A 27,268-nucleotide genomic window follows, 5' to 3' on the forward strand; every position below is an offset into this window, starting at 1 on the left:
CTTTGTTCAAGATTGGGAGAGATTCAGTGCCAGCAACAAACTTGATAAGGTGTATCCTGGTTTTTTTCAGTTATGTCACATGGTAAAAGATAAGGGATACTTTTCAGCAGAGTTCTTGAGGAATTGCTACACAGAGCAGTACCCATTGATAAAAACATTGTGTTCTGAACCAGAGCATGAAGCTGTTCTTTAATCTATGCAGAATTGTAGTTCCTGTTATTATGAGCAAATCACCTGATTTGTAAAGTTTAATGATATGAGGTAACCCACTGAAAGTAGATAAATTACTGAGTATGTATAGAATGTAGTATGTATGTGTTGTATGTATGAATGCATGTAGATTTTGTTAATGTGTTATCGAAAAATGCCCTCAAGTATAACGGAATACACAGTGTTATACAGTGTGCCAGACAGGAAAATCATTGCTAAGTAAAATACTCAATAAGATTACTTCCTGTGCTCAAATATCTAGCCATATATCCTCTCCAATGAAATCAATTTCATTTCAAATGTAAAATATAACTTTAGATAGCACTGGATACAGGAGGAGCAAAAGTTATCATTTCACATTAGTGAAATGTGTAGATAAAGTAGAAAACAGTTTCACACACATCTGCTTTTGTCATACTTTTCAAGGCCATAGGTGTTGTAACAGTAGTGGTAGTTACATGTGTGCTGCATTTAACAGTCATTAAAACAATTAAATGACATTTCAAGTAATGGTGATGTACAGTGGTCTCTGCTTCCATTACCAGAAAGCTAACAAAAAGCAAAAGTAAAATGAAAAGTTGTAGTATGCGTAATTTGAAATCAATATATCATACACAGTAGGATATTCCAAAGGGAAGCAAACAGTAAGTAAATAACAACATTCCAGAAGAATGGCAAGAAGTATGTAATATAAACATCTTACTTATTGGAGCAGCTACTCAGTGGGGATTTCAAAGGAAAAGAGGTTGCAGAAAGCTTTAAAAAAATGTACATGTATCAAAATGCTTTTCAGAATTTATTCGAGTTATAACATACAGTATGCTTTTACACCATATGCTTCCTGATAAGTTGCCAGTCAGAAAATAGAAACACAGTATGAAGTGTATTTAGAAATATTTTACTAGAAAAAGAAAGCTGTAACGTGGTCCAAAAAAAAAGCAGAAATTACAATGCAGAAGTTGCAGAAGTCTGCCTATAGCTTAACAAATTACACCATAGTACAAAATTTTCAACTATAATCTTGCATTTACAGCAGGTATGCTAGAAATACAAAGGAAATAAATTAGATGTTTAGAACTGCTTTCTCTATTTGCACAGTTGGTCAAGGAGACATCTTTCTATATTAGAACAGTCATCTTACCTAACTCATTGTCCAACAGCACTGTGAGCTTATACCTAGTTTTCAATTAACCCAATTATGTTTATTGTCTTATTTTTTTCGATGAACAAAATGCATATCTAGGATGCACTTTTTGTCATCAGCATGGTGACGAAATGGAAGGATAAATCAGAAGTGCAGTGCTATTGTTCTTGGCAGTTTATGACATGGACATGACATAGTACCTACACTGTACCTTTAAACAGCCCCATACTGCCAGTGCGTAAAGCCAGAGAATAGAAGCTGACGGTAGACTACCATGGCCTGAATGCAGTTACACCCCGACTGACTGCTTTTGTTCTGGACATGTTAGATGTCCTGTAGGAACTGGAGTCAGAAGCAGCCAAGTAGTATTCCAACACTGACATTGATAACACCTTCTTTTCAATTCCTTTGGCCACCGAATGCAAGCCAAAGTATTTTTTAACATGGAGTTGTGTTCAGTACACCTGGGACGGTTTGCCCCAAAGGTGGAAACACAGCCCGACCATTTGCCATGGGTCGATCTAAGTCATTCTGGAACTACTAGTGCCACAACAAAACTGCAATAATCCCTCCTGAAATCTTCAGAAAAAATTTTCAAAAGCATGTGAAGCAGTAGGTCAGAACTGACACATGTTTCTGGCTCGCAGTCATTAGCATTCACTGTAATTATGTAAAGAGATCAAGTAAAATATTGCAGATGAAATAAAAATTTAAATTTAATTTTGTATGGAAACTTAAAGTCTACTATGCTAAAGAGAGTTCTGGTATATACCACAGCTGAAGTGTAAGAGCCTTCACTCAATGAGAGTTACACAAGAAGAGTATTATTTCGATAAAGATATGACAGTTTACCTATGGCAGCTTAACTATATTGTAAGTTCAACAAGATGTCCTGTGAAATAATATCATAGCACATGTAGTAGGCATTACCAAAGGTATCTGATCAGCTTCATCTTTAATAATCTGGAATAAAAAAAAGAGGAAATTTGAATGTAGGTTGTCCCTTGGGCTTACTTTTGTTGTACAGCGTGGCAAAGAGAAGGGAGAGAGAAAGAAGGTCCCACACACCCAGAAAAGAAGCAGACCTTAAAAAGTGTTTCTCTTAAGTAGGTAGGTGACAGTACATTACTGAATGTTGAGAGAACTGTTCTATTTTAGACATAAACATATTAAATATCTATGTCAAACAAAATGAAGAAGACACATACATGTCACTCCCCATCATGTGTTTCAATCTTCATTTAAAACACTGCAAATAATTTCAGGTAGAAATACATGTGGAAAAAATGCAATGTCATGATGACTTAAAAATTGTCAGAACTACTAGTTGAAGTAATTAAAATAATCATTGTAAACTTGGGTATGAGATCCTAACGTTAGCCTTTCCTATGGAGACTGAATATGAGAAAAACGTAAGATTAAGCCTCAATCCCAGAATAAAAAAGAAATCACATCACATAAAATTGCAACACAGTTTCTGTTATTTTATCTTATTTCAAAAATATGAATATTGCAGAATAACCTCTTTTGTAAGTGACAAGATGAAGGCTTAGAAATATCTTTTTATGTTATGGGACTTCTGTGAACTTCTGGTCATCTGAGGAAAATTCAGGAAAATACTTTTAAGGATATGTGAAGACATAGTTGCAAATCCTAAAATATCTACATTTTGAGCCTAGAACCATAAAATCAAATAAAAGTATCGAAGAGATATGATTTGTAAAATTATAGAAGAGAATTGAAAACATTTGCAAATGCAGCAGCAGAGGTAAGTACAGTGAGGGAGACAGAACAGAAACTGTCCACAAACCACTGCCAATTTTTTTTTCATTTTGAAGAAGTAACAAGTGGAATTATAGAAGCATGATCTGTTGCTGGCAGCAGTATCTGTGCAGACTTCAGTGAGTTACACTGATCTGCCCGTCTACCATATCTGAGTGCATGAATCAGAAGCGATCTCCCAGAATTACATCATTTCCAGTAATATATTCTGTTTCATAATTTTCAAACAGTGTGATACTGGAGCTTGGGCCAACACACCATCACAGTCGCAGCATTGTCTTTGCAGCCGGCACTGCAGCAAAAAGCAACAGTAGTGACACAATGACACAATGTTAGAAACACTACCTATACAGATCAACTTCGTATAGTTGTGTTGCTTATCCACTTCTCTAGAATATCAGCAGGCCTGCAAGCCACTCTGCAGAAAGAAAAGTCACCTATTGTTGCAAAATTGCTGCATGATTTTTTGTTACTTTGAAATTTTTGAAGCAACTAGATGGTTACTAGATGGTTTGCCATCCGAAGTAAAATTTTTTTATCTCATGTTTTTGTTTTTTTTCAATGCAAAGATCTATTATAACTTTCAGAGGGAGAGGAAGATGCTATTCACAGGCTCTCTGTACAATGTCATCATCTACATTATAAAAGCATAAATATTACACAAATTCTTGAATGAGTAGGTATTTTACATTCTTCTTCTGTTTCTGCCTACAAATCTTTTTTCCCATTCACGTTGTAGCTATCTTTGATGCATTATCAACCACGGACAAGGTTGATTTGCAGAATAAATGGCCACTACTTCTAGTCCTATGGTATAGTCCTCTTTTTTTTTTTTGGGGGGGGGGGGGGGGGGGGGGCGGGGAGGAGGAAGGTTAAATTGCCATATTACAACAGGGGGAAAAATACTTCCTACAAATCCTAACATAAAACAAGAAAAAAAAAATCTTGTCAGAAACACCTCCAGCTCTTGTCAGTTCCTTTAAACTTCAGAATTCAGTTTATAGTTTAAAAAATAGCTATCTTATAGGCTCAAATGTTAAATGTTGATGGATTTACTGCTTGGCTAGAGTTTACATTCCAGCCAATGTCAATTTCAGTGCTTAATGCCAAAAAAAGAAAAACAAACAGAAAAATATATATTTTTGTCACTCACTGCAGCACGGTAGGGATAAAATCCAGCAAATGATGGTTATGAAAACTATACTCAGCTCTGTCAGTCAGTCCACAGAACAGGGGAGATGATTTCCAAGTCACCCACCCACAAGCAGTGCTTCATCCTTTCCTAAGATATTTCAGGCTCAAGATACCAAAATGAAGAGCAAGCTAAAGACTGAAATCAATAGTTTCAGCTTCCTAGAAAAAAGCTCATATTTTTCCAAGTAAAATACATAAATTTTACTTCAGGTATTGCTACTCCTTAATTTAATGCGATTTTTTTTCCCACATGTATTTAGGAGAATAAGTAGACAGTAATTTGGATCAAGATCACTGGCGTTCTTTCTCTAAAAAGAAAAAAAATCAGATTTGGTTTTTACTTGAAGGCCTATTTGTGTCATGAAGTGTTTGAGAAATTGACTCTGCTTGTAAGACATTGTCCTGTGCTATATTTTGTGATAAAATGCATTGTAAGAGAACGGGAAAAGATTCTGTACAGATATAGTGAAAAGTAATACTGGATGCTGCTGCTGGACTCATTTTCTTCAGGTTAATGCTTCTGTGTGTTCCGTACACAACTTTTTGTAAAGCAAAACCTATTCTTTTCACACAGACCAAATCAATCAATATGAAAGATACACTTCTGGCTATATAGTTATGACTTAAGTGGATGACTTCATAGATGACTACTACTACATGGATGACTGTAATAAACAAAGAAGAATAAAAATATTTCTTTTCATATATTCATATCTATTTCCTGGTTTTATACCCTTCAGTAAAAATACAAGTTGTCATCTCTATTACCTCAGTTAAATAGCTTTGAATAAGTAACAACTATGACAATTTACAGCTCTGGATTTGCCCAAGGATGTGGATGAAATAAATAGTAATACCTCAAGTAAAAAATTACAAAAATGGAAGAGAAAAATCTTCATTCTCACCATGAAATTGTGCATTAAAACTGTGAAATGATTCAGAGGGATTTTACTTAATATTAGCATCCACGGCCTCAACAGAAATTTAAAAAAAAAAAAAAAACAATACGTCCAAACAGATTATTGACAATCTTATCAAATGCATTTGATTTCCCTTGTTTAATATATGACTACACACAAGAATGTAAAATGATTTTAAGCTCTTGTATCTCAAATAATTTTACCTAAAGTAAGACTGCTTAAAAAGCCCTTTATTTGAGCCCAAGTGGTCCCTTCTCATTCCTATTCTGAGTTCCTCAAAGTTTTTCACTAGTTCCTAGTTAGGTCACTTGCCTGAGAGCAAGTTTTAATTTTTTATCTCTTTTATATGTTTTAATATCAGTTAAAACTTATAGCCTCCTACAACTAGCATGATGCATACTGTACCATACAGCTAAGTGTAACACACAAAAAGGTATTTTCTTCAAGAGTTGCTGATAAGCTGAAAAGTAGAGTTCTTTTTTCTTGTACTATAAACATGCTATCTTGTAGATCCAGCTCTCACTTGATGTTGGGATACATGTAAACACATAGCTAATAATCATTCATGCACTTAGTAAGGCAACAATAGATATCACTAGCTTGGCAACCAAATTGTGAGCTCTCAAGTGATGACTTCAAAAAGGAGATGTAAAACTGTTAACACATTTTGGAAGATTTTACTACTTCATTAGTAGACTCTGTTCTAACTAGGATATTTCTACAGAGTATACTTAAAATTGTGATAAAAACAAGCAGTTTCATGAGTAGAAAATAAATGAAAATGAATTTTGTTAAACTTCATACCTCATGAATAGACTCTTCAGAGTATAACAGAGATCAGGACTGAATTTAGGCTTTCTTACATCTGTTGCTCTCTTTCTTGACATTTTGGAGTATATGTGAATCCGTGAAACCATGGGCTAATAATGTCTTCCCTCTCTACCAATCCATCCATATCAGTCTGTTCTGTAGGATAGCTCTGAAACGCTTGCCAAGTAGAGCTGAATTTTTTTTACATGTAAAGAAAGTAAAGGCAGAAGGTCACCAGTAGAGTTACTGCTTCATAAAGGGATTTTGATATAACACACATTTGAGTCCAAATTCTCTAAGAAAACTAACTACTCACTGTCAATTATTTTATCTGCTTCCAGTGCATCCACTGTCTAATGACATCAAATACATTAGGGGAATATCTAATAATTACAACAATTAGCCTGTTACTTCAGCACTTTGCAGGCTATTTATATTAATTTGTTGGCAGCAAGGCTTATCAGATACTGTGTGAGATACATCAGTTTCAAGAGATCTGGTCTTTCATTGTTGTTGCATTTTCCTCATACTTGAGACTTAGAAAATACAATTACATAGGCTTTATGAAGATGACTATCAGAAGTGGATGAACATCAGGTTCTTAACACAGATGTAAGACTTTCTTTTTTTACCCATTGAAAATGTTCCTTTTCTTGGAAACTAATATGAAGTTAAATTTTGATTCCTGGACCTATAGATGTAGATAAGACAAAGTCTTTATGTTCAAAACACTGTAAGTTGGCTTTAGATTTCTATAAATGTTTTAGAAAAGTAATGATGCTTCTTGTCCTTTCCTATTCATCTTAGGGTTTTACTCAGATTAGTTAAACACCTGTGGAACCCTACTTTGTTTATATGTGAGTGTATGTATAGTCAGTCTCGCAGCGATAAAAACATACTTTTCATTTAAGACTACTTCTCAAGAAGTACCTCATGATATATCACTATGGAAGGAATGCCAGTTAAAAACAGATTAAGGTTATCTTTGCAATCTCTCATCAACATTCTGCATTTCATACTGCAGGACAAAGAATCATTGTCATAGGTTTTGCTTTTTTAACATGAATTTGTATTTGAAAATAGCTTTGATTTAGAAGCAAGAAAAAATCCATATTTTTGAAGTAGTGTGTCACAAGTTCAGGGTCTTCTGTCATGCAACAGGAGAGCTAGGCTCTTCTACCATACCTCCCCACACAGGAAGCCAGTGGAGAAGTGAGAAGGAGGACCTCAACTTTGATAAACTAATCCATTAGATATGGTAAAAGAAACTGAGATAATACAATATAAAATATCTATATATCTATATGCAAATTTATACAATGTATAAAATGGAATGCCTATGGAAAACCATGACATAATGTCTCTTTATGGATGAATAAAAAAACTGAATATGCCTTCTACAAAAGCTTACCTAACAAACTTAGCAGAATCACTGCTGTTCAACCATGATTTCATGTTGAGGAAACAAAAGGGTTCAACTCCACTTTTGCTGAAGTTTTCTGTAAAGTCAGCAGATAACTTCAATCAATTTTATTGATTATTTTGCTTACAATATCTGTATGAAATTCTGTCACAGTTTGGTATTTAGCTATGTTTCTATATTGCTCTTTTTGGTGATTTTTCATTTCAGTGCCAGGTCTGTCACTCCTTCTATAAGTACAGTGGCTGCAGAAGGACTGTGTCTTTCAACTGTCTAACTCACTGTTTACAGAGTTAGCTCAGGACATTCTTCCCTCTCTGTATTTACTATTCCATTCCTTAAAAACTTTACTGCTATTTTGCGTATATTAACAGTAACGAAGTCTAAAGAGGAAGATTTGGAAGAAGAGCAGTCTCTTATTTTTGGCAACATTTTCTCAGTTCACATCTGTTAACAAATTAAGGCTCAAAGGAAGGTTTCACCATTCCATGTTGTTCAAAGCAAAGACAATCTAAAGAAAAGAGAGAGTAAACAGAGATGGGTTCATATCTTCACCCATACCTGCTTTCCCCAGAAAAACAACCACTACTTGCTATACTAAAACCATTACAGATTTCTGTTTGTTTTGGGTTTTTTTTTTGTTTTTTTTCTTTTTTTTTTGGGGGGGGGGGGGGGGGGTTGTTACGATAAAAAATTTCAATTGCTTCAAATATATCTGTGAAGATCTGCTTTAGCATTTCAAGGAAATTAAAGCATATAAAACTTAATGGGTGGAAATCTTTCCACCAAAAGTTTAAAAAATGGGAAAATATTAAATTTAAATGCGTTTTTAAGGGTTTTAATTACAAAGAATGACACAGAGTCTAATGACTTTTTACTTTACAGCACATTAGCAATATGCAAGAAAATTAAGTTACTCAGCATCCCATATTTTCACTGAAAATTCATTTACGTGCCTGGCACAGAGTTATTTAACTGTGTGCTTATGCTAGTCCAATAGGTAACTTTGAGCAAGCAATCAAGATTTTAAATTGGTTTTTCTGTTCAACCAGAGGACTGAGCACCAAGGTTCTGAAATCATAATGATCTGTGTTTGCCAAGCAGTAAAAAGCCAAGGACTAAAACATAACTAAACAAATCTAAAGTAATCAATTCATCAGACACCACAGCTGAAATCCCAGCTTGATCAAAAGTAACTGTGATTTGCTATTAGCTGTAACAACAGAATCTGGCTTTTCCCAAAGAGCTGTTTTGTTCTTCTTTGCCTGGCACCAATTTGAAGCTGAAGAGAGGAGAAATAGCAACAAACTGCAAAGATCTGTGATAAATGCTGAGAATAAGGCAAGCATCGCTTTCAGTTGTTGTGTGTTTGTATTTTAAGCCCAAATGCCACATTGTAAATCCTTCAAACACTAGCCCTACATTTATAAACCTAGCAACAAAAACAAAAAAGACAAATGACACTTTTATTAAATCACTTTCATCTTATGTTAAAAACAGAAGAATTTCTGACCTCCTTAGAAGAAATTTAACTCCTCCATCACTTGAATAGATAACATTAATCAAAAGCGGAAGGTAAAGGAATATAATAAGAGATGCAGAACAAAAACAACACTGAAATTATTACTTTTGATGCTTATCATTTACTTCAATATGCTTGGCTGTTTTTAATTCAACAGACTGATATTACAAAGAGTAAAGCAAAGACATCATAGTTGTGTCCTGCCAGTAACTACCTAAATACCATCATAATTCTGACTAGAGAAGAAAAATGGCTTTCCTACAGAGTGACCACAGAGTTACTTTGCTGGCATAGTTTACAAGATATTTTATAAAAATAAAAAGACACAGTATCCTTTTCTGTTTCCAAAATCTTGAATGTTATTTTCTACCACAACTTCCCTGGTATCATTGAAACATAAATAATCTCACATCTGTAAAGTTTACAATATACAGATCCTATTTTTTTTTTTTTTCCAGAGACAATTTGTTTAATGCGTTTGTGATATTTAGCTGGATCATGAAACAAAGTAATGCTGCTATTCCCATTTTCAGCTGGGCAGTTTTGTAGGGCACATTTTTAGTACAGAAAAGGCTGTAATGGAACAGTTGCACAGAGCTCAGACCGTGTCTGCAATCATGTTATCAATCATGTCATGTCATCATGTAAGAATACCACTCCACATTGCAACCTGACAAAACCGCTTTCTCATACACAAGACTGGAAATACTCTGCAGATGAAGTTAATGTTGTGCAGGATTTCATATACAAACAGGGAGTTTGTCTGTATGAGGAAGGTAGCAAGCAAGGAAATGAATTTACAGTTTACTAAATCTGGAGCATACTCTAGACTAGTGAATGGGGAAGACAAAACTGATCTTTCCTACTCAGGCTGGGCCGGAGTTTCTTGGAATACAGAAAGGAATAGAGGTTAGAGAACAAGGACAAAAGTGAGATTTTCTCTTTTTACCACGAAAAGATGAGGTTGCAGAGGATAAAGCAATCGAATTTATTTTTACCAGCACTCATAGCAGGTATGTCCAACTCACTGTCTAGCCCAGCTCATCCTGTAGCCTGGTCCCAGCTCCATGCCATTATTGCAGCAGCTATTCACCACATAGTGGCCTTCATCATCTTCCTGGTACAGATATCTAGAGAGTTGACAAGGGAAAATGTCCTCCTAGGTCTGATCCTTGTGAACAGAGAAGGTCTCGTGAGTGAAGTGTTGATTCATCTTGGCCATAGTGATCATAAAATAGTCAAAATTAAAATCTTTGGTGATAAGAGGAAAACTGACACAAAAAGCTCAACTTCAATGAGGTGAACTCATTTTAGGCTGCTCAGGGAACTAGTTAGTAAGGTCCCCTGGAAAATTGCTTTTGAAGGTCCTGAGGTCGATCAGTGCTGGTCACATTTTAAGACACTCTCTTCAGAAGGGTAGGAGAGAATGTCCCTTGTTTCTATGAGTACTGAAAAGCTCCTGTCCTTATAAGATATTTTAAATACAAAATTAAAAAAAAAAAACCAAATATTGAAAGTATCTATAGAAGAACTTAAGGCTAGCACTTCTTCAGCAAAAACAACCCAATTTCTTCACATTTCTGATGACTCCAAAGAAACTTAGTAGTTCATCAAATCTCATCTGCAGTTTTGTTGTTGTTGTTGTTGTTGTTGATTTCCATAAAGTTTTCACTCAGTTTGCTAAAGCCACTAACTACTTTAGAGAGAAATTACACAATATGAGAATAAGCTATGGAAGTTTAGATATGTCACATCCCCAGGAAATTTTTCTCTATGTCAGATTTGGGCATTTTCGGAGTGACAGAAAAGAGAGGAGTGGAAGAGGAATTTAGTGTTTTTGCATAATGTCTCCAGACCATTTCATGATGTCATATGTATTTCCACTACTTACACAAACTAGGTACACGTTACTTCAAATTTTACTTTTGAGAATACTTAATTATGACAATTTAAGACATTAATTTTGACCTTTGGAAATGTACAGTTTACACAGCAAAATAATTAATTTTAACCTTTTGGAGTTATCTCAAATATAAACTTTGTAATTTTTGCTTAGTCTACATCTCTAGTTTCACTAATTCCTATATGTAATAAAGTTCTCTTCATTGGTAGCTTTGAAAGTACATAAAATTGCAAAAAAGTTCTAGGGCAATGAACATTTTACAAAAACTGAGCAAACCATGAACACCAACTGACACAAATTGCTTTTAATGTTGTACTAAAAAGGTGGTTTCCAGACTTCAGCAAGAAAAATAGAGACTTCTCCAATTATTTCAGGCATTCCCATGGTTATTAACATATTCATAAAATTAACTTGTAAAAGATTCCTCTGGTAAAATTAAAATGCTTATTGTATGCAGCAGAGAGGTCTATTAGGCACACTGATAAAATGAAAGACCTCACTTCTGTTACACTGAATCATTAGTCAGTGGTGCTAATAGCTTTCCATGCCTGAAGATTAGCAACAGTGAGGTATCTGCAAGCATTTCAAATCCAGCAACATACTCACAATTAAAGGTCACTCATGAAGTACATGAAGTTTGGGTAGATAGATATAGCACAGCACACAACACACGAAATTAACATAATTGTTAGCAGGAGATAGATCTCTGAAGCAAATATGGATGACGTATAAAGTGCTGCTTATGCAGCAACTTCTATAAAATATAGGTTTTTATGCATAATCCAGACACAAGCAATATCAACTCCCATTTACGAAAGTCAGATTGTTTGTCTACCATCTTGCTCATTGGGAAGGATAAGTACCAGAAGACTCCAAGTCTACTTCCCCACTGTCCAGACTGCAGTACATTATGTACACATCTAAAAGTTGAACAATAAAATCAATGTGATTATTTACTTAAGCATTCTTTTTAAAAGCTATCAGTCTCTTCCAGCAAGTTCTCACTGAACTGTCTTCACTGACATCATCCCTCAAGTTTTAGTCCTGGAAGTACATCTTTTATAAGCAAGAAAATGGAGTTTTTTCCTCTCGGATCTTCCCATCTTTCTCAAACAGAGCCAGATTGAACATACACAGCTGTAGATGACTGTAGATGCTCTCTTCTCTTTTTAGGCTCATAACTGCCCAAGAGAAGATGATAAAACAGATCCTACTGGAAGCTATGCTAAAGTAAAGTAAAGTAAGAGAAGGAGCAGGTCCTTCCTGATCAATCTTGTGGCTTTTTATGATGGCATAATTTCCTCAGTGGACAAGGGAAGAAACTCTGATGTCATCTGTCTGGAATTCAGTAAGGCCTTTGACAAGGTCACCCATAACACCCTTCTTTTCAAATTGGAAAGATGTGGGTTAGATGAGTGTACTGTTCAATGGACAAGGAACTGGTTGTGAGATCATAGACAGAGAGTGGCGGCCAATGACTCAATGTCCAGATGGAGATCAGTGACAAGAGGTGTCCATCAGGAGTCATTACTGGGACCGATATTCTTTAGTATTGATTTTCACTGATGACATTGATGGTGGGATCAAGTGTACCATCAGCAAGTTTGCAGATGACACCGAGCTGTTGGTACAGTCAATACACCTGAGGGACATAGAGGGCTTACACCTGAGAGACCTAGAGGGGCTTAAGCAGTGGGCCTGGATTGTGGCAACTCCTACTATCAGTAGTAGCTGGGGGATGTAAGGATAAAGCACCCCCGTGCCGGAAAGGACTTGGCGGTACTGGTGGATGCCAAGCCAGACATGAGCCAGCAATGCTCCATCACAGCCCTGAAAGACAACCATATCATAGGCTGCATCAAGAGCAGTCTGGCCAGCAGAGTGGGGAAGGGGATCTGCCCCTCTGAGATCTCACCTGGAGTACTGCATCCAGATGTGGAGTCCTCACTGCAGGAGAGATATGGACCTGTTGAAGTGTATCAAGGGGAGAGCCACAAGAAATGATCTGAGGGATGAAATACTGCTCTTAAGAGGAGAAGCTGAGAGAACTGGGGCTGTTCAGCCTGGACAAGGAAAGGCTCCAGGGACACCTGAGAGCGGCCTTTCAATATCTAGTGGGAGGCTATAGAAAGAAGAGGACAGACTCTTGAGCAGGGTCTGTTGTGGTAGAACAAGCAGAAATGGTGTCAAACTAAAAGAGAAGAGAGATTAAGATTGGATATAAGGAAGAAATTTCTTACAATAAGGGAAGTGCGGAACTGGCACATTTTGCAAGAGACGTGGTGGATGTTCTGTCCCTAGAGGCATTCAAGGTCAAGCTTGACTAGGCTCTGGGCACTCTGATCTAGCTGTAGATGCCCACGTTCTTTGCAAGGGAGTTGGATTAGATGATCTTTAAGAGTCTCTTCCATCTCAAAGAATTCTGTGATTGTGCAGTCTCATTTACAGTACGAGAGATTTCATGGATCCTTCTCAGTTCTAGGTTTTTTGGCTAGGCATGACTTGCCACACTCACACATAAAGCTTTCCTAAGGAGAGCTATTTAGCAGGAGTATTTCCTGTTCTTCAAACAATAGTGACCTTTTAACTTCCTATATGAGGAAGCCAAAATATTTTTCCTTTGTTACTGCCTGCTTTAACCCTAAAAATGAGGCAAAAATGTCACCAACTACTTCATGGTGATGTATATTAATTCAGTTAAAATACTGTTGCTGTGCTTTCACTCAGATGGAGTTTAACTGTAACTTTTCTCATATACATAATAAAATAATGGCCTTCATTACATTTTTTTTGCTCCACTGAATCAAAGTTCTTCAATACTTGGCTTTGCAGTGGCGCACCCCACTCCTTACTCATAGTTTGACAAATTTCAATACAGATACACAGTTCAGTGCACAAATGTTCCTCCAGTTACTAAAATTACATACAGATTCTGACTGTTAGTTAAGCACTGGTTGTCAAACTTCTTGCAACTTCTCCAAATTGCCTCAAGAAATCCCCGTATGTGCGGGCACTTATGCTGCAGGGACTACTGGTGTTTACCTAATCTGCCAGATCCCAAACCAACTGTGCCAGCGATCTTTCTGTTTCTACACTCTGGTTAGGAGGGGAATCTCTGGGAAGGGGAAAACTAAAACCCTGCTGTGCTCACAGCCCTGGGGAGCCTGTTCCAAGCCCATCACAGTCTGGTACAGAACCTTTTTTCTAACACCCCTGCCCTCCCCTGTCACAGCTCCATGCCATTCCCTTGGGCCCTGTTTCTTTCCCCAAAGAGGAGAGCTCAGTGCTGCCCTCTGCTCCCTGTGTGGACTGCAGCCACCGTGAGGGCTCCCCTCAGCCTGCTCTGGGCTGAGCAAACCTAGGGACCTCAGCCACTCCTCACACTTCTTGCCCTCTAGATCTTTCACCATCTATGTAGCCCTCCTTTGGAGGCTTTCTAGTAGTTCTATATTCTTTCTATATTGTAGCATCCAAAATTGCACCCTGTGCTGGAGGTGAGGCTGCACCAACACAGAGCAAAATAGGACAGTCCCTTTCCCTGTTCTGCTGGCAGTTCTGGGCCTAGTGCACTGAAGGGTACAGTTGGCCCTTGTGGCTGCCAGGGCACACTGCTGACTCAGATTCATCTTGCCCTCAACCAAGCCAGCTGAAATACCCTTGTGTGAAACCAAAGCTTGTTTGAAAGGGCAAACTGAAGTTATGCAGAAGGTCCCTAAAATTTTAACTTTTTTTTTTTTTTTTTGCATATGTATTGCATTGCAAAAGCAGCCCCCATCTTCACTAATCCATTCGTTGCAAATTCTGTTGAAACATCTAAAAATCTCTGGACCTATTCAGGTATACTAAGGGGAGCAGAAAAAGCCATCTCATAAATATGTGGCTTAGAGGCTGTTACAATTGCAGGAATTTAGTGGTTTATTTTCCCACCACTGGGCAGTTCACTCTGCACCTGGCCTGATGGCTGCAGGTGGGTCTCGTCTGTCCCAAAGGGAGAAATGGATCCTAACCCAGGAGCTGTCAGGGCTCACTGAGAGGGCTTCAAACTGAGTATGATGGGGAAAAGGGATAAAATCAGGCTTGCTAGAGATGAGCCTGGGGGAATGATAGTGGAACGGGGGGTGAAGCAAGGGGCTCAAGTGAAGTTCATTTACATCAGTGCCATAGTATGGCAGGTAACTATGGTTTTGTTACTCTTATTGAAACATAATGGGATTGCTTCCATAACTGACATGCTGCAATGGATGATTATAAGCTCTTCAGAAGTGATAGTCAAGGAAGGAGGGACAGTAATGTGGATCTCCATGTTTTAATGTCATTAAGCTTTGGGCTAGGGATGATAAGGTTGAATCTCTATAGGTAAGGATCAGCAGGAGGGCCAATGAAGCTGACATGCTGGTCTGTTATAGGCTACCTAACCAGGATGAAGAAATGGATGAGGCATTCTGTGAGCAGCTGGTAGAAGTTATGAAATCTTGTTTTCATGGGGGACTTCAACTTCTGTAATATATAAGGCAATTACACAAGAGTGCAGAAGAAGCAGTCTAGGAGGTTTCTAGAGTGTGTGGAACGTAACTTCCAGGTGGTAAGAGAGTTTGCTAGGGGAGGTGCTCCACTAGATCTGCTGTTCACAAACAGAGAAGGTCTGGTGGGAGATATGAAGGCTGGGACCTGTCTTGGAGAGAGTGACCGCAAAGTAGTAGAGTTCTCTGTTTTTGGTGAAGTCAGGAAGAAAAACAAAAAAAAAAAAGCTTTTGCTCCCCTGAGGGAGCAAGCAAAACTGCTACTTTGGACTTCCAGAAGGCAGACATTGAAGGACTCTGGCTAGGTGGCTAGGTGTCCTTGGGATTCAGTCTCAAAGGGTAAAGCAGTCTGGGAAGGCTGGTCGCACTTCAAGAAGGAAGTCTTAAAGGCACAGGAGCAGGCTGTCTCCCTGTGCCACAAAATGAGCCTGCAGGGAAGAAGACCAGTGTGGATGAACAGGGAACTTTTTCTGAGGCTCCAGGAGAAAAAGAGAGCTTATCTCCTATGGAAAAAGGGACAGGCAACGCAGGAGGAGTACTTGGGGAGAGTACAAAGAAGTTGTTAGCATAGGCTGGGAGAAAATCTCAGACAAGAGTCCAGCTTGAATTTTATCTGGCCACTGTAGTAAAAGAGAAAAAAAAAATTTACAAATAAATTAACAGTAAGAGGAGGGCTAATGAGACTTTCCATCCTTTACTGGATGCATCAGAGACTATGACCACTGAGGATAAGGAAAAGGCTAAGGTTCTCAATGCCTTCTTTACCTCCATCTCTAAAAGTCAGACCTTATCCTCGAGGTATTCTACCCTCTGACCCTCTGTCTGGGATGGAAAACAGAATAAACCCCTCATAATTCATGTGGAAACTAGAGACCTACTATTCCACTTGGATTATCACAAGTCCATGGGTCAACCTGAGGGTGCTGAGGGAGCCAGTAGAAGTGATTGCCAAGCCTCCTTCCACCACCTGTAAGTGTTTCTGGTCAACCAGAAAGGTCCCAGAGGACTGGAGGTTTGCCAATTTGACTCCCATCTACAGGAAGGGTCATAAGGAGGATCTGGTGAGCTACAGGACTGTCACACTGTTCTTGTTGCCAGGTAAGATTATGGAGCAGATCATCTGGAGTTAGATCGTATGGCGTGTGTAGGACAATGGGGTTTGGACCCAGCCAGCATGGGTTCCTGAATGGTAGATCGTGCTTGACAACCTGATCTCCTTGAACAATTGAGTGACCCATCTGATGGAAGAGGGAAAGGCTGTTGATGTAGTCTACCTAGACTGCATCAAATCCTTTGACACTCTCCCACAGAATTCTTCTAGAAAAGCTGGCAGCCCATAGCTTGGGCAAGTACACTCTTTGCTGTGCAAAGAACTTGCTGGAGGGCCGGGTCCAGACTGTGGTGGTGAATGGAGTTACATCCAGATGTTGACCGGTTATGAGTGGTGTTCCCCAGGGGTCTGTATTGTGGCCTATTCTGTTTAATATCTTTACTGGTGAGCTGGGTGAGGGGTCTGAGTGCACCCTTGGTAAGTGCAGATGACAGCAAGCTGGGAGGAAGTATTGATCTGCCTGGGAGTAGGAAGGCCCTGCAGAGGGATCTGGACAGGCTGGATTGCTGGGCTGAGACCAGTAGAATGAAGTTCAACAGACCAAGTGCCAGGTCCTGCACTTTTGGCTGCAACAACTCCAGGCTTGAGGCAGAGTGGATGGGAGACTGTGTGGAAGAAATGGACCTGGGAGTGCTGGTTGACACTCAGCTAAACATGAGCCAACACTAAGCCCAGGTTGCTAAGAAGGCCAATGACATCCTGGCTTGTATCAGAAATAGTGCTGCTAGTGGGAGCGGGAGGTGATCATCCCTCTGTACTCAGCTCTGATGAGACTGCATCTCGAGTGCTACATTCAGTTTTTGTCTCTTCACTACAAGAAAGACAATAAGGCCCTGGAGCGTTTCCAGAGGACAACAAAGCTGGTGACGGGTCTTATCAGGAGTGACTGAGGGAACTAGGATCATCTAGTCTGGAGAAGAGGAGGGTCAGGGGAGATCATCTAACTTTCTACAGCTTCCTGAAAGGAGGTGGGGACGAGGCAGAGGCCAGCCTCTTCTTTGAGGTAACAAGTGATAGGACTGGAGGGAGAAGTATGACTGATAGATTAATTATATAAATGTTATTTTAGACATAACAGATATAGCAAGCCTCTGTGGGCAAAGATAGACATAACAAAGTAATATCTTTGCCAACAGCCAAATGTTGCTTGAAGAATTCTATTTCTAAAGCAAAAAGTTAGTGTAATAGAAAAAGAGTATTTAGATAATAGATAAAAGAGTATTTCAAAGAGTCAATTCTAGTAACAGTTCTTACTACTGTGGAAAATGTTAGATTCAATTTATTTTTTGTTTTAATTTAGGTAGTACAGATATTTAAAGACAGGGAGGAGAGTAAAAGTTAATAGAACATCCTTAAAGATTCTTTCAAAATGACCTAGTAAAGCAAACCCAAAAATAAGCAAATGCACCAACCGTCTATAGAACAGTTCAGACTGCTTAAGCCTAGCAGGGTCACTGAATTTGCTTTTGATCATGACTTATTAGTCAAGTGACTTTTTCATGTCTCTTTCTGTTAAACAAGTAAGAAAACTAAATGTTTCTGCTAATCCTCTCTTCCACAAGCTGACAGCACACTGTGAGAACAAATGAGGTAAGGTAGGTATGACTTCTATTCATTTAAAATTTCTCAGCCAAGTAGATCATTTATCTTTTTCTCTCCCTTAGGGTAGAGTAGGAAACAAATGTGCACTAGAGTAAATGACTCACAATAGCAAGAGAGCAATACAAACATCTATCTCCATTCCAAAAATACTCCAGTCCTTTACTAGCAAAATGAACAGGGAAAATGTGAGAGGGCATGGAAGAGTCACCTAGGAAACTGACACTGAATTCCATAAGAAAACCCTTCAAAAGAAGAAGAAAGCAGAGGCAATATTAGCATAATCTTCCACTGTGTGGAATATCTCTCTCATCTCCCTCTAGAAGGATGGCACTGCAGCCAATATTACTCATGACTTCATAGGACTTGCAGAGAGACAAAGATCTCTCTTCACTTATGAATGTGGTTGTAATCTTCATGATTTTATAGCAACACTTAGTCCTTTAATACTAAATAGAGAATATCTAGATTGAAGCTTTTATTTTCTAATTTATTAAAAACAAGACATGAAATTATAACAGTTTGTAGTTATGTATTGCAGTGCTTCTAGATTTCAGCATGAGGAAACAAGTGTATAACTCTGAATTATGTGCACTGATGGCTTTTCTAGCACACTAGTAAGAAGAGCAGAAGTTGAAACTGATAACACAAAACTTGTCAAATAGTGTCACCTGGGAAAAAAAAAAAAAGAAAAAATAATGGAAAGCAAGACAATTTATCTCAGCAACACTGGAGAAAAGGTGGTAAGATGGTTAATTTGCTTTGTCAGTGACCAAACGATAAGGAAGTCACATTCAGTGAAGGACCTTTTATTTTTTAGGATGCTAAATACTTAATTTGTCTTAAATCCTTCTGTAAAACTTGTAAAGAAAAATCCTATAAGAGAAAATAATTATATTCCTCACTGGCTTTAAATATAGACCTTAAATATTTGTTAGGGTTTTTTTATGGCATTGTCCCTTCCTCTGAAATATTATCCATAAGCCTTTAACGTTGGTATATATTGTTTGAAGAGTATAAATAATAAAACAGTATGAAAGAAACTCATTTCTCAGCTTTGTGCTCTGCAGATTCATGCTGGAAAGCAAGAAAATTTCATTATTGAAAAACTGCCAGATAATATAGCAATCATTCTATTACACTGGCTTTTGGTGATAGAGCACAGCTAAGGTCATGCTGTAAAGTACAGTAGAAAGCTAGATCTTTTGTTTCTTAATGTAGTAGGCCTTTTTAGAAAACAGAGCTTTGTTTTACTACAGAATCCAAGTTTTGGGAGTATTATTTCATTCCACATTGCAGCAAGATCTGCAAAAGCATGAAAGTCTAGCCCTTAGTAAAGAGAACTCTTCTATGATAAGAGAAACTCAGCTGCATGTCTCGTTTCTATTTTACTATGGAATGAAAGAGTTGTGCCTCCTAACTCCAAGGTAATTATCAGCTATACATGGTTGGAATTAAGCTGTTGTGTGGAAAAATACAGACCTGAACAGTCAACTGGCCCATGAAAAAGAGCTTGCTTGTGAGAAACTGCTCTGTAGCTGTAACTAAGTATCCTTGCTTGCTGTGAATGACCTCAACTATACTGATATGTGGTGCTTTATGGTCTCCAGCTGTAATAAATATGGCCATGGTACTAAGGGTTGTGTGGATGTCTTGCTGGCCAACCACTGCTGGTATCTGCTGGTGGAATCTCTAGGGTGGACACCCTACCAGTCAGCTGCTTCCAGTAATGAGGACTTGGTGGAGACTGTCCTGGCCAGCCACTCCTGGTAACCTGAGTATCTTTGTTCAACTGATGAATATTAACTTGCCCTGTCATTCATGTCCTTAAGAAAAGAAGCATAGCCCATCCTACTTAGTAAGGATACTCCCTAGAAGATAGAATAACCTCTATTAAAGCACACACCAGGACCTTTAGTTTCTGAAGCAGTTCTGATTCTACAATTAAGCTGTCCAGGAAACCCACTCATGGATTAGCAGTGCTGCTCTTAGTCTCCTGTCCTTGGAAAAGCTTCCTGTAAACCCATCAGTTATAACACATTGACACATTTGTGATCTTTGTCCTGCAAGACAACCTTCTCCACATCTTCCAAAAAGAATTTAGCATCTTGGTCCTAGTTTACATTCCAATATATGAATGTCAAGGTTTGGTTGATGTTATCACAAGTGACAGGGACCTCATTCCCACTTCTTCTCCCCCTCCACCCCCCGTTGCGGAAAAAAAAGTTGAGAAGACTCAGCTGAGACAAGGAGAGAATTAATTTACAACAAATGGTAAAAGCATCTACGATAATATAATATAATGATATAAAAGAGAGTTGTGGGTAATAAACAACAAAGAGAGAGAATTTCCAACCATGTTGCTCACTGTGGTACCTGGAAACAGAAAAGAGCGTTTTCTCCAATTGACTCATTTTTCTACCTCTTCTACCTGGGATCAGAAATCACATGGGGAGAATACTGGGAAGTCTGTCCCTTCTCAGTGTCTGTCTTACCTCTTGGAGAGCTGAAACCCATGTGAGAATAACCAAGACTGCTGGGAGCTAAGACCCAGGAAGTAGAGTTCCCTGGTAGTGTGATCCAGTACTAACAGCGTGTCTCATGATGTCATAATGTGGAATATCACTAAAACCAGGGCAACAAGTGATCGTAACTACAAACACTGCCATCTGCAGGCTATCAGAACTTTGACGTGTATAGGTGTATTACACTAGTTCTAGCACTCAATTCTTATAAACAGGTTTTCAAAGTTTTTTCTATAATATCCTGAATACAAGCCCATCAGAAGTCCTAACACAGATCATTCCATCCTGGTGTGTCTGCATAAACAGTTACTTCTGACAATTGTCACTATCTGCTTTGGATCTGCTACTTTTTTTGAACCATTTGTAATTTTTGCTACCTTCTCCTGTTTCAAACTTCTTTCTCCAGACTTAGAATTATGTAATAGAATTATAGAATGGCTTAGATTGGAGGAGACCCTAAAGGTCAACCCCCATGCCACGGACAGGGTTGCCAACTGCTAGATCTGACTGCCCAGGCTCCCATCCAACCTGGCCTTGAATGGGGCATCCACAACTTCTCTGGGCAGCCTGTTTCAGCACCTCACCACGCTCTGAGTAAAAAATATCTTCCTAACATCCAGCATAAATCTCTCCTCTTTTAGTTTAAAACCATTCCCTCTTGTCCTGTCACTACTAGACCATGTAGAAAATCAGCTCCCTCCTGCTTGTAGGCTCCCTTCGAGTTGCAGTGGAAGGCTGCAGTGAGGTCTCCCTGAAGCCTTCTTTTCTCCAGGCAGAACAATTCCAATTCCCTCAACCTTACTTCACAGGAGAGGTGCTTCAGACCTTTGGGCATCTCTGTGGCCCTCTTATGGACCCACTCCAACAGCTCTGCATCCCTCGTGTACTGGGGACCTCAGGCTTGGTCACAGTACTCCAGGTGGGGCCTCATGAGGGCAGAGCGAGGCCCCTTTCCCTGTTGGCCACCCCTTTTCTGATGCAGCCCAGAATACTGTTGGCCTTCTGGGCTGCAAGCACTGTTGGATCATGCCCAGCTTTTTGTCCACCAGGACCCCTAAGTCCTTCTCTGTAAGGCTGCTTTTAATGAGTTATTCTCCTAGTCCGTACATATATTTGGGATTGCCTCAACCCAAGTGCAATACCTTGCACCTGGACATGTTGAATCTCATTACATACTCATATGCCTGCTTTTTGAGCCTGTCCAGACTCTACGAATAACATCCTTCCCTTGCTGAAGGAATATATGATACCACTGCCTATGTTGTTGATCAAGATGTTGAAGAGGAATACATTCTGCGACTAATGACTCTCATGGCTGAATTCTGAACAGTTTTCTTAGTCTTGCTACTGTAGGGCAAACAAAGGCAATGACAGAGCCTTTATTTGAGAAATAGGTGTTATAGGAAAAGATATCAAAGAGAAATTAACTCACCCCTCCCAGTGACAGTTTGGAGAAAGAGGCGAGCTGAGGAATGCAGCTTTCTCCCATTCGAACTCTCCTGACACAGGAGAAGGGCTGGGGGAAGGGGAACCCACACAGACTGCACACACGCTCCCAGAAGCATCACTGAGACAAAAAGGGTGACTCTACCCGCCCCCCTCCACACCCCCCTCCAGGCACTCACATGCTCATGTACTGGTTCAGACTGTGACCTTGGAATTCCACTACAGTTACCCACAATGAAAATAATTAAAATTTAAATAATATGTCTTAGTTATGGAGATGCCCAATTCAATCCTTTATTTTCTAATTAACCATTATCATGCACTTTGTGTGAGTAAAAGAATTTTAACACTAGGTTCAGAATAGCTGGCATGGAGAAAATATGCTTTACTGACATAGTTATGCATTCAGAAAGATAGTAAGGATACACACACTGTGTTATTCACAGATGGGATAGAGAAATTCAGGTGAAGGTAATGATCACCCATTTAAAATATTTACTTGCAAGGGTGCAGTACTCATTAGAACATACTCATGGAAACTGAACACTAAACAGAAAAGAAGTCCAACTTGTTAAATACTTCCAGATACCACTGGCAAGACATGCGAAATATGTTACAAGTCTAGGTGGCATAAAAAAGTAGCTGAATTCAGCATCAAGTTACATAACAGCACCATTCTAATAGGGAATAGGTATTGCTAACGTATCATACTTTCCCAATTTTAATTTGCTCACAAAATTATTGGGTTTTTTTACTATTTTCAGTATGGGGAATATTAATGTGCAGTACTAAGGTCTGAACAGTAGGCCTCAAACCAAAGTTGACATCTAGATGAATCTCACAACCAAGTGTTATATATTGCCAGTATCCGATCATTAGCAAAATGAGTATCTTGGACAAAACGTCTCATCAGTAAGAGCTGTAGCTTAGATAAAGCGTTACTAAAAGGTATTAAACTTTCCTTGTTTAGAAGCATAGTGTCAAGGCCTACTAGTACACAAACTTCCTTATTTCTTCCTTGAGCCCTGAATCAGGCTTGAGGAAGAATCCAAAAGGGGGAATGAAACCAGATGTTTCTGTCTAATTGTCTCATAAATGTGTATATTCAACAATGTAAAGGCTGGACCCTGTAGTATCAAAGTTGGAGACCCCGCCTATGAGTGCACGCACTGCATAGGACCTCCCCATTGCCTGGAAAAGCTCTCCAAATCCTCGCTGCAACTGAGGTTCCCCAGCAACTGCAGATCTGGATGACAGTGAAGTATTAGGGCAGATGGTGATTTATTTTTCTAATCCCTATTACTATCCTCATGTAGTAAAACGGTTAGGGGCATTGCCTCGTTCTGTTTTATTCTTGCTGTATCATTTCACTTACTATTTCATTGCTTTAAACTTAAGCAAAGATAAACACACTTCTTTAACTTAGTGTTTGTGACCTTTGTGCTGATACTGTCCACTGGTAAAATAGAATGCTAAATTTAAATCTTTAAACACAAAGGATTGTATTTCTTGTGTGAAGAAGATAACCTCCATCCTTCCCTGCCATCCTCCACCCGCTCCAATAGCAGCTGTCTGAAATGGAATAGATTCTGAGACTGAAATATATTTCCAAACACAAATCTATTCTAATGCTTCCAATATGCTTTCATCCACTCATCTTAGAGCTGTTCAGTTTTGCACCAATATGAGGAAACAATAATAATTAAGACAGGTAAGCTTTGATATATGTTTTTAAAGGAAATAGTGGTATCTGTTTCATGTAGACAAAAAAAAAAAAAAAAAAAAAAACAGAACTGTTGCTCAGAAGAGCACCTTTTGAATAGAAACCAATGTGTTGAACTATGACTATTCTTAGTCATATACTATAGTATAGTATATGACTATAGTAGAGACTAACTTAGAAAAATAAAGCAAATGAATTTCCATGTATGGCTTCTCAAGAGCATTAATAAATAATCTTTTAGACTAGCGTTTCTCATATCTGAAATACATTAACAATAAAGGCAGATCTTCCTCTAAACACAAAAGCAGCGTCAGAGAAGTAGGCTCACTGATCACAGCAAACAAAAACACTATTTTGAATTTTCATTTTTTTCATTGTTTATAAGCCCTGAAAGGAAAAAAAAAAGAAAAAAAGAAAAGATATTTCAGTTAAAAGGAGTTCCCTCTTCTTTTTCTGCCTTTCAAGAAAGGGACAGCCAACTGGAGGTACTGCATAATAGAAGTTTCAAGTCTTACTTTTTTTTAGTCAGCATTGCATACTCAGTTTTCTAGAATGGTGGTAAAAGTTGAATAGCATGAAAATCATTGATTTCCAGTTTTCAGTCACTAATACTTTACTGTTGCTTATTTTGAAGTTTTTATAAAAGCTAAGATGACAAATTATGTTTATCAATTCATAATGAGATCATACCATGTCATACATGAGCTGCAGAAGCTTGACTACTCAAAACATCACAACATTATGCAAGGTTCCTAAATTGTTCCATTATTTTGCCCTATATTAATTTCACTGTTTATCAAAATTAAGTGCTTCAACAGTCAAATTTAATATATTTTAATTACATGATATTCTGCTCTGATGAACTGTTACATCAGAAAGTGAAAAAATTTGAAGAATAACTCTGGACTAGGCATGTTCCTGTTCTTTCCACCTTATTTAACATACAATTACAAGTTCTGTATAGGAGCGTTTTTGCAGAACACAATTCATAAATATGAAAAATTTTCAAATTTTCAGCAATTTCTCTTCCCCTGCATACGCTAAGTACCTTATTATTTATATTGCTTTGCCCCTGGCAAAAAAAAAAAAAAAAAAAAAAAAAAAGTCATTTTGTCATTTTTTTTCCTAATTTTGGGGCTGGAAAATAGGATTCTTCATATTATGTAATAATATTGATAGAGTCTACTTAACTTGCAGAATTAACTGCATTATTTTTCAGAATAGCTAAGCAAACAGTTCTTAACTTTAATAAATACCAATTATTTGACATGCCATGACATTCATCATTATCTCTGCAATGCACAAAATAACAGAAAGATATAGAACTTCTAAAATATTTGTAATTCATTCACAAACACAGGTCATGGTATGATAAAATCTTGATAACATTTACCCAAAAGACTTGCCATATATTTTTTCTCCAGGTTTAGGTCTAGGACTTCTAGCTCTTATCTCTCACTTCTCACTATATATCTTTATCAGTAAGTTAGAATTATTACAATGTACCATTTCTGATGACGGCAAGCCAGAAGTCTTAAGAGATAACAAAAGGAAACAAAACTCTTAAGTGTAGGATGAGGACAATCAGTGATACACGGATACATGGATGTTCTCAGCACATGAATGTTGGTCGTGCTTCTTAATAATCAGATCATAGTGTTTTTCATTTTAAGTTGCATGTTTAAGTTTTGTTCCCATCCTGAATATTTGGTTTAGTTTAGAAATAGTTTCATACACTATTTGAGACAGTACAGGAAAAGAGTGACTATGTCCTTCCCATATGTAACTTGTTCAAGACAAAACTGAAGATAGAAACCAAAGAACAGCTTTAAAAGCATAATAAGTAGAATTAAATAATTAGACCAATAATGTCTACTTTAGGGAGTTTATTACTATGATGCACAATCAGGTTACATCCTTGGAAAAGGTATTTTTATTCCTGGATCAGTTTAAGATGAAGTTACTGAGATTTAGGCTAGAGGAAGAAGTTTTTCACTTAGAAAGTGATGACGCACTAGATCAGGTTGCCCAGAGAGGCTGTGGATGCCCCGTCCCTGGAGGCATTCAAGGCATGGTGGATGTGGCTCTGGGCAGCATGGCAATTCTAGTCGCTGGCAACTCTGTCCAAAGCAGGGGGATTGAAACTTGATGATCTTTGAGGTCCTTTTCAATCCAGGCCATTCTATGATTCTGATTCTATGATTCTATGATTTTAATTTGCCAGCAAAGAGTTCTCCTTTCTCTTATCTCTCTAATCCTGTACTACACAGCAGCTCTTTCTATACATTTCGCTGCTGTGAACAGACTGTCATTCACCTGATTTTTTTTTCTTTTTTTTTAGTCTTTTGAACTTAATAGTTTAAAGTACACGTTGTAGCAAAATTAAACAGAAAGCATAAGCAGACTGTAATTTAGTTCAGATCAGTGTTAGCCTTTCACTTTTCATAATGACAAAGTCTGCATGAGACTTTGCTCCTGACTTTGACACTTCTGGCCCTTAGTTGCACAGACGTTTGTGCCCTAAAATTTACTTTCTTAGTAGTATCAAAACCACACAAACTGATGATGGCAGCAATTGAAAAAAAGATCAAGATCTTATTTCTTTGAGGATCAAGAGAAAAAGAAGCATTGAGCTTTGAGATGTAATTTTCAGCACTCCTAAATATTAGCTAGAGTGAAAAAAGGTATTCTCTTGCTTTATTATTCACAGAGATTCTTCATTTGAAGTTGAGTACTGAACACTGATTTATTCAGGATGTTTATTCAGAGAGCAGTATTGCTTTTAATGCTCATAGTATGGCTTGATCCTTAATTCTTTCAGCAGCAACAACAACAAAATCAGTTTGTTTTTCATTTCTGATCTGGCACATACCATCTTTTGATTGTTGCCTCCTGTGCTCCTGTGGATTCCTATTTCTGTAGAGGACAGTACTTCTTCTAACTCAAACTGTGCAGTGTTTGGAGAAACTCTTTGTCCTCAATACTGAGAGGATAAGAAGGAATGATAATAATAATAATAGTGAAAAGACAAAAAACAAACAAAAAACCAAAAAACTATATTAACCAGAAAATAAAATAAATAAGACCCTTTTTTTTTTTTTTTTTTTTTTTTGCTCTTACTGTAGGTACTATATTGATTTTAGTGTAAGTTTTACTGGATGAGGCAATTTAAGCCAGTTTGTTGTATTTTCCTCGGCAACTTGCTTGTGTTTATTCCATGAAGATAATAAATGGATGTGTTAATAAATAACTACTGTAAGAAATGTAGTATTTCTTTCCTGTAAATTTTTACTATATATAGAACTATTTCTTAATGTACTTTCAAAAATGGACAAGTAGGACACTAACTGATTGTAATGACAGATGTCTTTTGATCCTCAGCTTAAAAGGTCTGTTGTATGTAAGCCAGCTAAGTATGACTTCTTTGATTCCAAAGTGA

At 37.9% G+C, this 27,268-nt stretch overlaps 1 long non-coding RNA gene across 3 annotated transcripts; it reads right to left on the reverse strand.

Annotated features, from left to right (window-relative positions):
• Positions 1 to 726: 726 nt before the first annotated feature.
• LOC101751176 lies at positions 727 to 20,712 on the reverse strand. 3 transcript variants are annotated; one of them, XR_005859530.2, is made up of 5 exons: positions 20,631 to 20,712; positions 10,001 to 10,132; positions 7,472 to 7,559; positions 6,055 to 6,251; positions 727 to 2,317 (listed from the first exon to the last, which is right to left on the reverse strand). It is a non-coding gene; the product is annotated as an uncharacterized LOC101751176 (long non-coding RNA). The 3 variants fall into 3 exon arrangements; XR_006939264.1 differs by having other exon boundaries at positions 10,001 to 10,173; XR_001466286.3 differs by lacking the exon at positions 10,001 to 10,132.
• Between the last annotated feature and the right edge of the window lie 6,556 nt (positions 20,713 to 27,268).

This window comes from Gallus gallus, chromosome 4, assembly GCF_016699485.2.
Source record: "Gallus gallus isolate bGalGal1 chromosome 4, bGalGal1.mat.broiler.GRCg7b, whole genome shotgun sequence".
Classification (NCBI taxonomy): Eukaryota; Metazoa; Chordata; class Aves; order Galliformes; family Phasianidae; genus Gallus; species Gallus gallus.